Genomic DNA, 13,653 nt, shown 5'->3' with positions numbered 1-13,653 from the left:
AGTAAGATCACAAAAGTGCTCAAGTGAGTGCACGCTATTAACTGGTCGGCTGAGCAACCATCTACATGGAGATTCATGAAGTGTGTGTGCAAGCAGCAAGATGGTCTATTCGTGAGAACACCCATCTTCCTCATGAAGCATGGAAAGAAAGGCATGTAAGTACTTAGGCCAAGTCGCTTCGCCTTCACCATCATACGTGAAAGTGGACAAGAGATCGAAAAACTCCCCCATGATGGAGACATCTTCATGATTTGAAAAACAACACAGGGAAAGAAGAGTGAAAGAATCCATGAAAGGTATGCATAGGTTCAAAACTGGATGAGAGGACACAACTTGTCATTTGGCCCTCCTTCTAGTGCTAGAAATGTTGATAGTGCTGGACCTGCCAACATGTCAAGGGGATCTTCCCTGGTAAGAATCCCCAATTAGACCTCAGACCGTTTGGTGTAGGAGTCCCAACAGTGGGTCGTAAGGTAATGCCTTGACCGCGATGTTGCACAGAGGCAAGTAAGATAACTCTGTCAGTAGCAAGGGTGTGACCACTGCAGTGAGTCAAGGAAGGTGAATGAGAGGTTCTAACACATGGGGGGTGAGATGAGTGCACCCCTTAGCAACCTGTAGTAGTACTCAGCTGAGAAGGGAACACATGAGCGAAGATGCATCACAAGATGGAAAGCAGATCAGTCGACAATCCAAAGTGATGGTTAAACCAACAACACATCTGCAACAAGATTCATATAATTGCATACGAAGAAGTTCATACACAAATATGTAAGTTAAACAACATATATTTCTAAGCAATTGGAGCAGTCCAACTACAATAACAACATATGCATGAAAATGTGTTGGCTCTTATTATATAAAGAAGTGTAAGTCCCAATCATACAATACATCCATGTAAACCTGCTAGCCCCAACAGTGGAATGTTACAACCACATTCGCCTGCTCCTCTTAATAGAGGAACTAGCTTTGTGTAGTGGAGAAGCCAAGGTGCGGTACAATACTGTCCAAGCTTTCTTTAAGATATTCGTATCAGAAGCTTGGCTGACCAAAAGCCTATACAATGAGTTATGAGGGACTATTTATAGCAAAGGGTGGAGTGACCCTTGACATTCCCCTTTGTGACTGTTCAACTACCCTCATGACTCTTCATCTACTATATAACTGTCACATCCACTATTGACACTTGACTTACTCTTGAAATGACTCAACATTACAATGCACATGTACCCATGTGAACACAATGGCTTAAGCAAGCCAAAATAGAAATCACTATGACTTAGACAACTATAGAAGTCCAACTGCTCAACATCCTCATGCTGATCAATAGTAACATATTGTTTACAAGCTCTGTAATCTCTGATAGTGTCCGTGTGTTCTGTGGTGACATCCTTCTGAAACTTGACCTTCGCCTCCATAGCATCCGAGTACACTGCTCGGGCTCCTCTGTCTAACTCGTCTAAAAGCATGCACATCATTGTCTTCAATGTGGCCGGACCAACAACATACTTGTGCATGATGTCTGCGCTGATAGGCAAGTCTGGGTTGGTGGTGATGCGCATCAACTCATCTAAGTACGAGTCAAGCTCTAGCCATACCTACTTCTTGTTCTTCGCCTGGGTGAGAGTCCCAAGTGATGGGATCGCATGTGTGCACACCACAACATCCATGCTCTTGAATAATCGTGCCTGGGAAGCCTGTATGCTAGTGATTAGTTGCAGGGGGTCCTCATAATTCCAGATTTGACTCCAGATACGTGCTTTCAACTCGATCGCATTTGGCCTCATCATCTTTGGAAAGTGAAGTGGGGCTCCCTTGTACTTCATCGTCCATGTTTTCATGTCATCAACAACAACATGTATGTTTTTAAAGATGCGTTCTCTCCTAGCACATCACTGTTGCCATCCATTGAGATGGGCAACTGCCTTTTGCATGGTACCAAACTTGGAGTACAATGCTTGCATAGCTATGTCAAGGGACAATACTTCAACTAGTATTTCCTTCTTCAATTTAGCTCAGGCAGACATTGTCACCAAGTCTCCTCCTTGCTTGGCCACCTATAGTTCCTTCGCCATTCGCTCATTCTCAGCTATAAGAAAATGAACACTTGAGCTAGTGGCTTTGGCATAGACTCTGGTTGCATCAGCCAAAGCAGCTGGATGCTTGCGCACATCAGTCACGATCACTTGTTCTTCAACTTGCGCAAGGGATGTTTGATCCTTCGGAGTTGACACTCTGTGAGATTGCACAACTCTATGTTGGGATTCATTAAATGAGATGTTGTGCATATCTTCTTTCGGTTGATCACCAAGGATCTCAGTGCCTCCTTGGTCATCCGAGACTTCCTCTTCTTCTGGATGCGTTGAAGCAGGTGAGTCGACCTATTTTTGGTGAGGCATGAGGTCGGTATCTTGTTCCAACTCCTACTGCTCCATGTCTGCATCCAACTATTGAAGTTCCTGTTCTATCTCATGAGCAAAGTCTTGCCCTTATGATGGTTCACCCTGTTCACCTGATGCAGCTGTTCAGATGAATCAACTACTTGTACAGGCGTTGCTTCATCTATTGGCACATGTTACACCCCCTGATGTATCTATTGTTGCTGTGCTTCCCTCTCCTGTTTGCGCAACTCTAGTTCCTTTTGGAGTTGCTCCCTCAGCTCATGCAACTCCTTCTCTACTTCTTCCATTCTCTTATTGTCCTTCTGCTTGCACATGATTCGCTTGTCGTGCTGCTACTTCTTTGCCTCTATAGCCATAGTTGCCTTCTCTACAAGTGGATCTTCTTGAAACTTGCAGCTTTGCTCCTCCTCCATGCAATCAACAATCTTCCTCTTCCCTTTGTCGCGCACTGGTATGCCTGGCTCTGCTGCCACTACTGTTATTGCTTGTGCTCTTCGTGATGCTACTTAACACTGCTTTGCTAACCACTCCACAATGAATCCAACCGGTTCATTGGGTCTGGAGAAACTATAACAATATCTCCATGGGTCCTCCTCGTCCTAATGAAATGCCCCATAGATCCAGTTGAACTGAACTCTCATGTAGTGATCCTTCACAATGCAATGTGGGTCATACAGATTGTAGCTTCGGAGGTCGAACAAATACTTCTTCATCAGTTTTGCTTCGACATCCGTTTGCTTGATACTCCAAATATCGTATAACCCAATCTGCAACAGAAGAGTGGGCCAAGGTGACTTCTTCTTCCATTGTAGTCTAGCTATTAATCCTGCCGAGATGTGATAGGATACTTCTTGTATGATAAGTACGTCCAAGGCAAACTTTGGCGGAACATGAGGAGATTTCTCTGCACTGAACATTCAGATAAAAGTGTCGACGGGGAGGCATACCAATCTGCAATACCTATCAACGCCTCCATTGCTTCCTTTGACATGCAGGGTGGATCTTGTTCGAATATCATCTTGTACAAAGGGATGATAAAATGATCAGACAACAGTGTGATTACTCATTTGAAGCTACATTCAGACAAAAACTTGAAATATGTGTTCACAATAGTCTTCGTCGGTGACCATTCCCACTCCAAGCCCGGGAACTCATGTTGGGCACAGACTACATCTAGGATGTAGGTAGACATGTAAATCTCTGCATGCATACCTTTGTGTGAGTGTCAAGCCTTCATGACTTGCTCCTTCAGCTAATGATCTAGTATAATAGACCAGTTACATGGTTTTCCTTCTCTAGCCACTTGGTCAAGTGAAACCACCCAACTCTGTGGGAAGGTTTCCGTGCTTTCTGAGCCATACAATCAACAAGAAAATATGATCAAGTATTGGCATGCCTTCCTCAGTATCTTTGTCTTATAGAATAGGTTGGGTGTCATCCAGAAACGAGATGGCTCCTTTACCCAATCCTTCAGAATGTCTCTGGAGTTAGCACTGCTGTTGGGTAAGCTGAATGGAGTCTCCATGACAATCATGGGATTTGACATATGATACGTCTCATCATAATCCTGTTCCCAAAAGGTCGCAAGCTTCATCCCACTGACACTGCTCAAGGTCATCGTATCGGGATCAGTGTGAGAGACGATCCAGTGTATCATGTCCGCAACATGGGAACACGAGATATCGACATGCAATCCAGTACAAACTGGACTTGTGAATGTTCACGTACACCTGATGGTCTTTGAGGTGTTCCCCAAAATTGCCTGCAAATGTTTCATTGACCTCTTGCCACTTCAGTTTGATGTCCTTGTCTAGATACAACTTTGTATCTTCATAAATCGGCAGACTAGAGGACATTTGCTCAATTGCTGCTCCAGCTGCATTTCCATCAGTGTCCTGAGATCCTATTCTCTTGGAAGCCATTGAGATAGATGAACACCTGAAATATTTGGAGACAAGAAACATGCATGGAAAGAAATCTGTCAGCGAAAACAAAGCAAATTCTAGGGAATGACACAACACATACTTGGGAAACTGATGAGCAAGATTGCACATATTCTTTTGGGAGGCTGGGTGACTGGCTGCCGGAAATATGCAAAAGGCAGTTTGGGCTGTCTGGGAGGCAGGACTGGCTACTGGATTTGCGTAATGCGCAATCTAGACTAGCTGCTAGCTGCTGATATTGCGTAATTCCAGCTGGGAAGGACTGAAGGCCCAGGGACTGATTTGCGCAATTTCCTGGGCTAACAGTCACTGTCCTCCAAAAATATTCAAAACAATCCTAGAGGCCAGTGCTGGGCATGAATGCGCATTTCTGGAGAGGAAGGCAAAGCCTTCTTTCCCAAGATTGCGCAAATCAGTCTCAGTGAGGCAGAGTCCGGGCCAAGGTTGGCCCCACTCGCCGAAGGGCAGCTGAAAGCAAATAAGACAGTTAATGCATGACAATACTAAGTGATAGCAGAAGTGATAGAAAGTGCATGAAGAACATGAATGAAAGATTCATCAAACAAATCATCATGCATGTGGGTGAAGCAGCTCACTGTTTGGCGGACTTTCATGAAAAATAGTTTCATGTATGTGACAATAGTGAGATAGCAACGAAAATTGAAACAGAGCTAGGAAAAGCTAGTATACATGTAAACGAAATAAAGTGTTCAAAGAAATCAAGAAAAAAATAGTCACACAAGCAAATACACAAAAAGTGACATAAATGATGAAAAAGACAAGTTGAGGCCACTTACCCGTGAATAGCTGAGCCTGATGTGTCGAAGAGTCCTGGATGTGCTGTGGGATGTCAGAGCTCCAAGATAAATGTGAAAGAATGAGCTTTGATGCATCATATAAATAATTTTGGGTTCAGGACACACATGCCACAAATCTAGGAAAAAGCGACACTTGGAGGGAAACTTATAAAACAACTTTGCATGTAACGCTTGGCTGCTAAAAATATCTCCCTAAATCATGGGATTCCTTTTGCATGTTTCCTTTTAATATTTCGGGAAGAAAAATTCATGCATGCATGCAAGTCAAGTTTCCTCGGTCTCGGGTGGAACTGGTCAACCGGACTGCTCATGCATGTAGCTGCTTAAATGCTTGAGAAAAATGTGCATTTCTAGTTGGAAGTTGGGCTGACTGCCCATGAGGTTTGTGCAATTTCTGGCAGAGCAATTGACTGCTGCCCAGATTTGTGCAAATTCTAGGCTGAGTAGCCTTATTGGGGAAATTTGCGCAATTTCTACTGGGAGTGTTAGCTGGCTGGATTGCGCAATTCTGGGCCCCAGTAGGTTGCTAGAAAGAATTGCCCAATTTCTTGAGGGAAGGTTGGTTTCCCTCCAGAAATGCACAATTTTCTTGGGGAAGCTGCTCAGCCTGTAGCTGAACCAAGTCTGGGTGAATAACCTGTGAGTGAAGTGGATCAAGCTGTGATCGACAAACTGCCTTTGTGCATGAAAAACACTAAAGCTTGTGTACTTGATGAAGCAAGACAAAGTGTTGCGAAAGGTTGGTAGGGAGGCTACAAAACAGGCTAAGGAAAAATTTTGGAGGGTGGTTGTAGCCGCTACAATAGTGCCATTGATTCATCTTCTTCTTGTTCATATTTTTTTCATCGATTTATTTGCTTCCGCTGGTTGAAAGTAGAAGTAGATTCTTGTCATGTGCTTTAGTAAATTACATGAGATTATGAATCTACATGATTTTCTACATGGTATCAAAGTTGAGAACAATATACTAGAGGAGATTTCGAAGTTTTGAGTTTTGGGTTATAGGTGAAATTCGAATTTGCAATACATACTTCACGATTGACATATGGCATTCTATGGTTTATGGCTCGAGTATGCCTTGGAAGGAAAATCAAATTTTATAGCCTGGAGGGACAGAATGGAGGATGTGCTAGAGGATAATGGCTTGAAGGAATTCATTGATCAAGAAATTCCTAAGCTAGCAACATTAGATGCACATAATTTGGTCGAATGGAAGAAGTGTGTGGTGAAGGCGAGGCAGATAATCCTTGAAGGAGTTCGAGACCACATTGTCTCGAGTCTCCACGGAAAGGAAACTCCATATGTTATGTGGAAATAATTGACGAACTTGTATTAGAACAAAAGCGACCAAAGGAAATTAACACTAAAGGACAAACCATGAAAAATCAAAATGGAAAAAGGTGAGACAATTCCAAAATACTTGACCAAGTTCACTCAGTGCCATGATGAACTTGGAAGTGTTGGAATCATGGTTGTCGAGGATGATATGGTGAGTCTTGCTCTTCTAGGACTCCCAAAGAGTTGGCATAGTTATCAAGACTCTGTCAATGGTCGGGAGAAGCTGCTAGATTGGGAATGATTGTGGTCGGATTTGATGTAGGAGGAGATCAGGAGGAACATCAGGGACAGCTCTTCATCAAAGACTGATGATGAAGAGAATTGTGCCTTAGTGATTAAGGCGAAGAAGGGGAAAGGGAAAGATTCCCATTCCAAATAGGATTCTTATCATGGAGGTAAGAAGAAAGACATGAAAAAAGTTAAGTGCTTTCATTGTCATGAGCTAGGCCATTTTGATACAAATTGTCCACTCAAGAAGTCTAAGAAGTCCTCAGGAGGAGCAGCGGATGAGGCTTTTGCCTCTCAATTCAAATTGGAATTTTCCCTCATTGCATGCATGGTTTCATCAATGATGGGAATTGTATGGTACTTAGATAGTGGAGCTTCATTCCATATGACTGGCGACAAAGAGTTATTCAATGACCTGGAGGAGAAAGATCTCCAGATGCATATCGAGATGGGTGACGACAGGAAGTATAATGTTACTGGATTGGGCATGATTAATTTTTAGAGGGAGCATGGGGCTCCACTCACCTTGAAGAATGTTATGTATGTTCCTGGGCTGAAGAAGAAATTGGTATCCATTTCCATGCATGAGGATAGAGGTTATGATGTGATCTTCTCGAAAGGAAATTCATTCCTTCAATGCATAGCCACGGGTCAGTAAAGAAGGTAGGGATTCAGGTGAAGAATCTCTATAAGTTGGAGGTAGAGGAGTGTGCTACTTTGAGCACAAAAGTAGAAAGGGTGCAAAGCCAAGACGTTGGCGAGTTGTGGCACAAGCGATTGGGCCACTTGCATGATGGGCATTTGAAGATATTGCAGTAGATCTCTGTTGGGATTCCCAAAGGTACACTTGAGCAAGTTGATACATGCAAGGGATGTACTTTGGTAAAATACACCAAGTATTCCTTTCACAACAGAGACAGTTGAGTGGAGGCTATTCTAGAGCGAGTCCATTCAAATGCGTGTGGGCCATTCTCAACAACATCCATGACCAAACATAGGTATTATGTTATATTTGTTGATGACTATTCTCATAAATTTTGGATATTTTTCATGCAGAAAAAAGGAACAAACTTTCACAAAGTTTTGTGAGTTTAAAGCATTGGTGGCGAAAGAGTCGGGCAAGACGGTTAAAGCTCTACAAAGTGATAACGATGGTGAGAATGTCTCAAATGAGTTTAAGAACTTCTGTGCAGTGGAAGGGGTTAAACGAGAGTTGATGACACCCCATAACCCTCAACATAATGGGGTGGATAAGAGGAATAACAAAAGCATAGTAGGGGTAGCAAGGGTGATGTTGCATCATCAGGGCCTACCACTACACTCTTCGACTGAGGCATGTAATGTCGTGGTTTATGTTCAGAACCATAGCCCACATCGGATACTTGAGATGAAGACACCAGAGGAGGCTTATTCCAGTAACAGGCCAATTGTTGGTCACTTCAGGATTTTTGGGTCAACGGTATATTGCCATGTGACCAAAGATGCACGGAAGAATATTGAGCCGACATCAGATTTGGGGATATTTATGGGGTACACTGATACACCTCACAACTATCAGGTGTACATTCCAACCAATAGGGTGGAAGTGGTTTGTTGGGATGTCAAAGTCAATGAGGAGAAGTCCATGCGATTTTCCCTTGAGAGGGAGCTTGAGATTCATGTATATGAGGAGATTTTAGCTCCTAAGCTTGAGGAGCCTCTGATTGATGTGGAGAAGCCACATGCAGAGGATCCAGGAGTGGAGACATCCACTCAGGCAGAGTCTTCCAGAGAGGGAAGAAAGCACACCAGAGAGGCTGACAAATTGTTGGATGATGCACGGGAGAATTTGGGAGCACCCACTACTCAGCGCAGGCAGAGGAGGTCACTTGATAGGTACACTAGATATATGGCTCTTATAGGCAAATTTGTTATGACAGAGCCATCTTCCTTTGAGGAAGCAGTGCAACAAATGGTTTGGTTTCATGCCATGGTGGAGGAGTATGACTCCATAGTTCGTAACCGTGTTTCAGACGTGGTCCCGAGACTGGAGGACAAGTCAGTGGTGAGATCCCGTTGGCTTTACAAGGTAAAACAAGCTACAAATGGTAGTGTGGAGAACCATAAGACTAGATTTGTGATGAGCACCAGTATTGCAGCAAGAATGCTGCAACTCCTGGAGCTACCAGCTTTACTTTATCAACTCGGGGTTCGTACAAACTTGGAGGTGACAGTGCTGTATACACAAGTAAAAGTGATGGTTCTGCTTTTTGTCACTATTCAGCTAGCGAGAGAGAACTAGGGTTTTAAATCCAGGCTTCTATGGATTTGAAAGAAGCTTGATTGCTGATGAAAGAAAGATAAATCTACTCTAGGAGAAAGCTTGTTTACTGCAAATAAGGAAAATGACTGAAATCCTATGCTAAAAACACACCATTCTCTAACTAACTGCTGAGAAACTATGATTTACAAGAATGGAAAGCCAACATGTATGAAATGATACTATATAAAGCATGGAAATTCAAGACATCAAACATCACTACTGTGCATGTAAAGGACTGAAATAAATCTGTTTTGTTCTTTTTATTCTTTTTCTAGAAAATCAAGTGTAAACCCTAATCTCTTTTGGTGATGTGGCAGGTGGCTTAGTGATGCTGGTGGATGGTTGGGAGGTTTAGGAGATGGTTGGAAGGTTTGGGATACCCTTAGGTGACCTAGTGTGGCTTCCTAGAATTTTTCCCTCAATTCGGCCTCAAAACATGCCACTATAGGAAAACCTATAAGATGTACTAGAAACCTACAGGATTCCCTGTATTTCTACAGGATATAGATGAGAGAAAAAATATGGTTGCTGGAGGTTATGGAAGGCTTAGGGAAGGTGGTGGATGGGTGGAATGGAGTGAGAAAATGCCTAGGATCACTCAGAACTCAAAACCAAGGTTAGGAGATGGTTGGATTCACTCAACATGCTTGGAGAAATTTCTATCTAAAATGATGAGATTGGTGAAGATATTGTTGAAAGCAAGGAATGATTATGAATGGATGAAGTTGGAAGGTGGTTGCCTAATATGATATCTCTTTAGATTTCTGAAGCACCTGCTCTACTTCAAACATTTATAATTGCCAAAAAGTCATGTAAACAAGAAGAATTCTAAACAGCTAGAAAAGCATAATTTAGTGAACTAGCTATCTACTTCATGCATGAGGAAAATTGTTGAATAAAATGGAATCATGGATGAGATCTACTATAATACTGAAGATGGACGAGATGGTAATTAAATCCTACACTTGCAAAAATGATCAAATGCTGGTTTAGGTACAATAAACTCTAAATCTTATGAGAAAATGGAAATTTGTCTTTTTGGGGTTGCATAAGGGTCTTTCCTCAAATCATGATCCCTGAGGGAAGAGGTGAGGCCAAGACACCTAATGGCAGCTGTGTGGTGCTCTTTTTATCCCTTCTAACCTGTTACTAAAGTAAAGCACAAATGGAAGAAAACTAATAAACAACTAATCAAATCCATAGTACTTGCAATGAAATACTTCTAGAGACAATTTAACTATGAATCTATGAAACGAAGCCAAGCATACAGATAAAATAAGAGGATCCTTTACTGCTAGGGTTGGGCCCTAACCCAAGAGCTTTAGCCCTCTGAGTTAACTTAGTGTTGGACCAAGAGAAAGCTCATTTTCATTATCAAAACAGAAAATTACATCAATGTCTTCCACAAGTCTGGAGCTCGAAAATAACTTGTGTTTTTACAACAAAAATTCGAATCCTAATGAGGCTCTAGGCCTCTCTACTTATACAATTGAAGTCTCCAATGAATTCCTTAAATATAGGGAGGATCGACTCCCAAGATCGAGATGAACTAACTCTTTGTCTATCGTTTGCTCAGCTGCCTTTTGATCTTCATGACTTGGCTGCTTGCACTCTGAGCTAGTGTGATTAATGGAAGAATATTCTGACGGGGGAGGAGTATTTACCTCCTACAATCTCTCTCCCTTGTCCCGTTCGAGTTTCAAACCTTATTCTTGCCAAAATTCCTTGATTTTCTATTCCAAACCCGCATTCAATGCACATTAGTCCACTATGCAAAATATCTCACTTTAACTCTTCCCATTAAACAAAATATAATCAAAACATGTAATAAGTTGTGTGAAGATTTGATTCGACTAAGCTAGGAGGTGAATTAAGGCCCATATAATTACCCAATGATGATTCTAATCATCACCCCCCTACTGAAAGTGTTTCTCATCATATGAGCAACTTAATCAATATCCATGTCTTTCATATATCTAGTGGCCTCCCTGACATCCCATGCCTTTGCTGTGGTTTCCTCTTCTTGTGCATATAATCCTGTCCTCTTTTCTACCTCCTCCAATTGCCTTCTTTCTTCTTCTTCCTTCCTTCCTTCTAACATCCCCAAGAGTAGTGGGGGACTAAGTCTCAGGCTAATCCAATTGACTTTGAGCCTTTGGATGGATTGCTTGTACATGGGTGTCCTGTTCAGTGCTTCTCTCATCCTTTGAGGAGAGTGGTACTTTCTGATCTTCAAACTATATAGAAATTTGTTCCATCTCCTTAGGCAAGCTTGCATGTTGTCATCCCCTAATAAGCTGAACATGTCCTCAAAATGTTTAATTGCTTGCTCTTGGGCAACAAGATACCTAGGTACAAGTTGAGGATCATTCGTAGTTAAATTATGTGTACTAATGAGTGCCATTGGATTGGATTGCTTAGCTTTGATCATAAGAGGCTCTATTTTTTCTCTTGCCAATGTATTATTCATTTATTCAGCCCTTGCTTCCTCATGGTTCATCCATGATGCCAAAGCCATCAACTATAAATCCCCTAGATTTGCATTAGGGTCCCATACATTCATGTCTGTCAAGGCCATATTATGCAAATAAAACTCAGACATCTTGGCCCTATCTTCCAATGTGATTTGGTCACAAAGATCAATGAACTGTCTATAATCCTGGCATGGCATAGTGCCTCTCTGTGCTAGGGTCTTGGTTTGGAACTGCAGCCACTTTTCCTTAAGGTATAGTGCATAAGACTTAGCTGGCATCCTGCACTGGATTGCTTTGAAAGAGAGACTGGCCATCGATGCCAATTGATTCTCTCTTTCTTGTAGCTGTCCATTAAGCCATGCATTTTTTGCATCTAAGTGATTTTTCATGATGGCCTCTCTATCTCTCAATCTACTTAGTTCTCTGCCCATCTCTTTGAGCTTCTCCTCCATGTGACCAATGTCCTCCACTCCCTTGGACTTGGCAATCTGCATCCATCTATGAGTTTTGGCTCTCTCTTTCCCAAACTCAAAGAATAATTGAATGGTAAATTTTTGTGGAATGACCTTGCCCCCCTCAATAAATCTGTAGTAGGAGTCAAGGTTAGGTTGAGGACTATGTTCCTCTAGCTCTGGGTCCTCCTTCTTTGTTTCTAGCTGCTTACTTCTTTCCTCATCTAGTTTTTGAGTTTCCTGTAGGTTTAGCAAAGTTTCCTGTAGGACTACCTTTGCTTTCTGTAGGTCTTGTGTGTATCTTGTAGGATGCCTTTTCCTTTGGATGAGGTAGACTTGGCTACAAGCCTTCTCACAGAGGTGGTAGGAGACTTAGGGGAGGTTTGTGCTGAGGATCCTTCTTCTTGAGTTTTTATAGGAGGAGCCATCTTCTCCTGCTTTTTAGGTGAGTCCTCAATAACAATGGGTACCTTGGTTGGAGTTCGGGGTTTTTCTTGCCTTATCCTTGTGCTTTTCCTTGTTCTGTAGTATAAGGGGGTCTACCTCTATCTTTTTCATTTTTGTTTGATAGGGGTGCTAAGGGAAATGAGCGCAGTTTCTACCTCTCTCTCAGTGGATTCTGGAGACACCCTAGGTGACTCCTCCTTGTCTTTTTCCTCCTCTTTTCCATTTCCCTTTTTACCTATGTTTTCCCCTCTTCTTCTCCTTCTAGATCCTCATCTTGTTTATCAGTTTCCTCCTTGACATCTTCCTCGGTTTCTTCATCACCTTCTTTCTCTTTCTCCTCTTCTTCCTCCTCATTTATCTCATCTTCTTCCCTCTTCGCTTCTTCTTCATCTGTTTCAGTTTCTTCCTCATCCTTTTCACTGAAAGTAGGACTAATGTCATATGTGAGGGTTTTGATATCCTCTTCTATCTGCATGTCTTTGAAAATTTCCCATTGGATAGGAATTATGAGGTTTTGGAGGGCATATTCTATGATGATTCTAATTAACCCATGGTGGGTTAACTGTTGGTGGTTTCCCTCCTGCACCTTTATTCTTGTATCTATCAGTTATTGCAGAAGGAAGTATGGTAATGCTGAGCTTGTGGTGAGGAGGTGTTTTTTATCCAAACCTTAATTCTTCAAGAAGCCTAAAGTGATATCCATAAACCACACTATACCTACCTTCACATGATATTTATTTAATAAGGTGGTAGCTTACCTCATTCCAGGGGCATGGTAGGCTTGTTCTCCTTACTCCATTCTTGTCCTCAATGGGCTCTTCTCCCTCTAAAAATAATTTCTTCTTGGCAGTCTGGCTATCTCCCTTGTCTTCTTTTCTCCAAGGCACTCCTAGGGGAAGTGTAGTAATTCTACTTATGAGTTCAGGGGTGAGCTCTATAGGGAGGCCTCTCACCACAATAGTGGCATGGGCTCTAGTCAGTGGAACGAGGGAGAGAGAAAAATCTCGGGCCACTTCATCATCATACCCCCTTAATTTCTCAAAATACCCAATCCAATTATGCCTCGTGAAGATTTCTAACACAAGAGGGTGTTGGTGGATTCTCACAGTGTTAATGGGCTTCCTTTTATTGAACCCCCCTGTCATTGGGGCTGGTGAATTTTGAGGAGCAGAGATGGTTGATACAAATTTTAATGTAGAAGTAAATGGGACTGAAATAATTGTGCAGACAATTCCCTTACAGAACTGCC

The sequence above is a fragment of the Pinus tabuliformis genome, chromosome 4_2 (assembly GCF_031772625.1).
Source record: "Pinus tabuliformis cultivar Carrire ecotype Pingquan chromosome 4_2, CPIR1, whole genome shotgun sequence".
Classification (NCBI taxonomy): Eukaryota; Viridiplantae; Streptophyta; class Pinopsida; order Pinales; family Pinaceae; genus Pinus; species Pinus tabuliformis.
Note: the sequence above shows the minus strand (reverse complement) of the source record.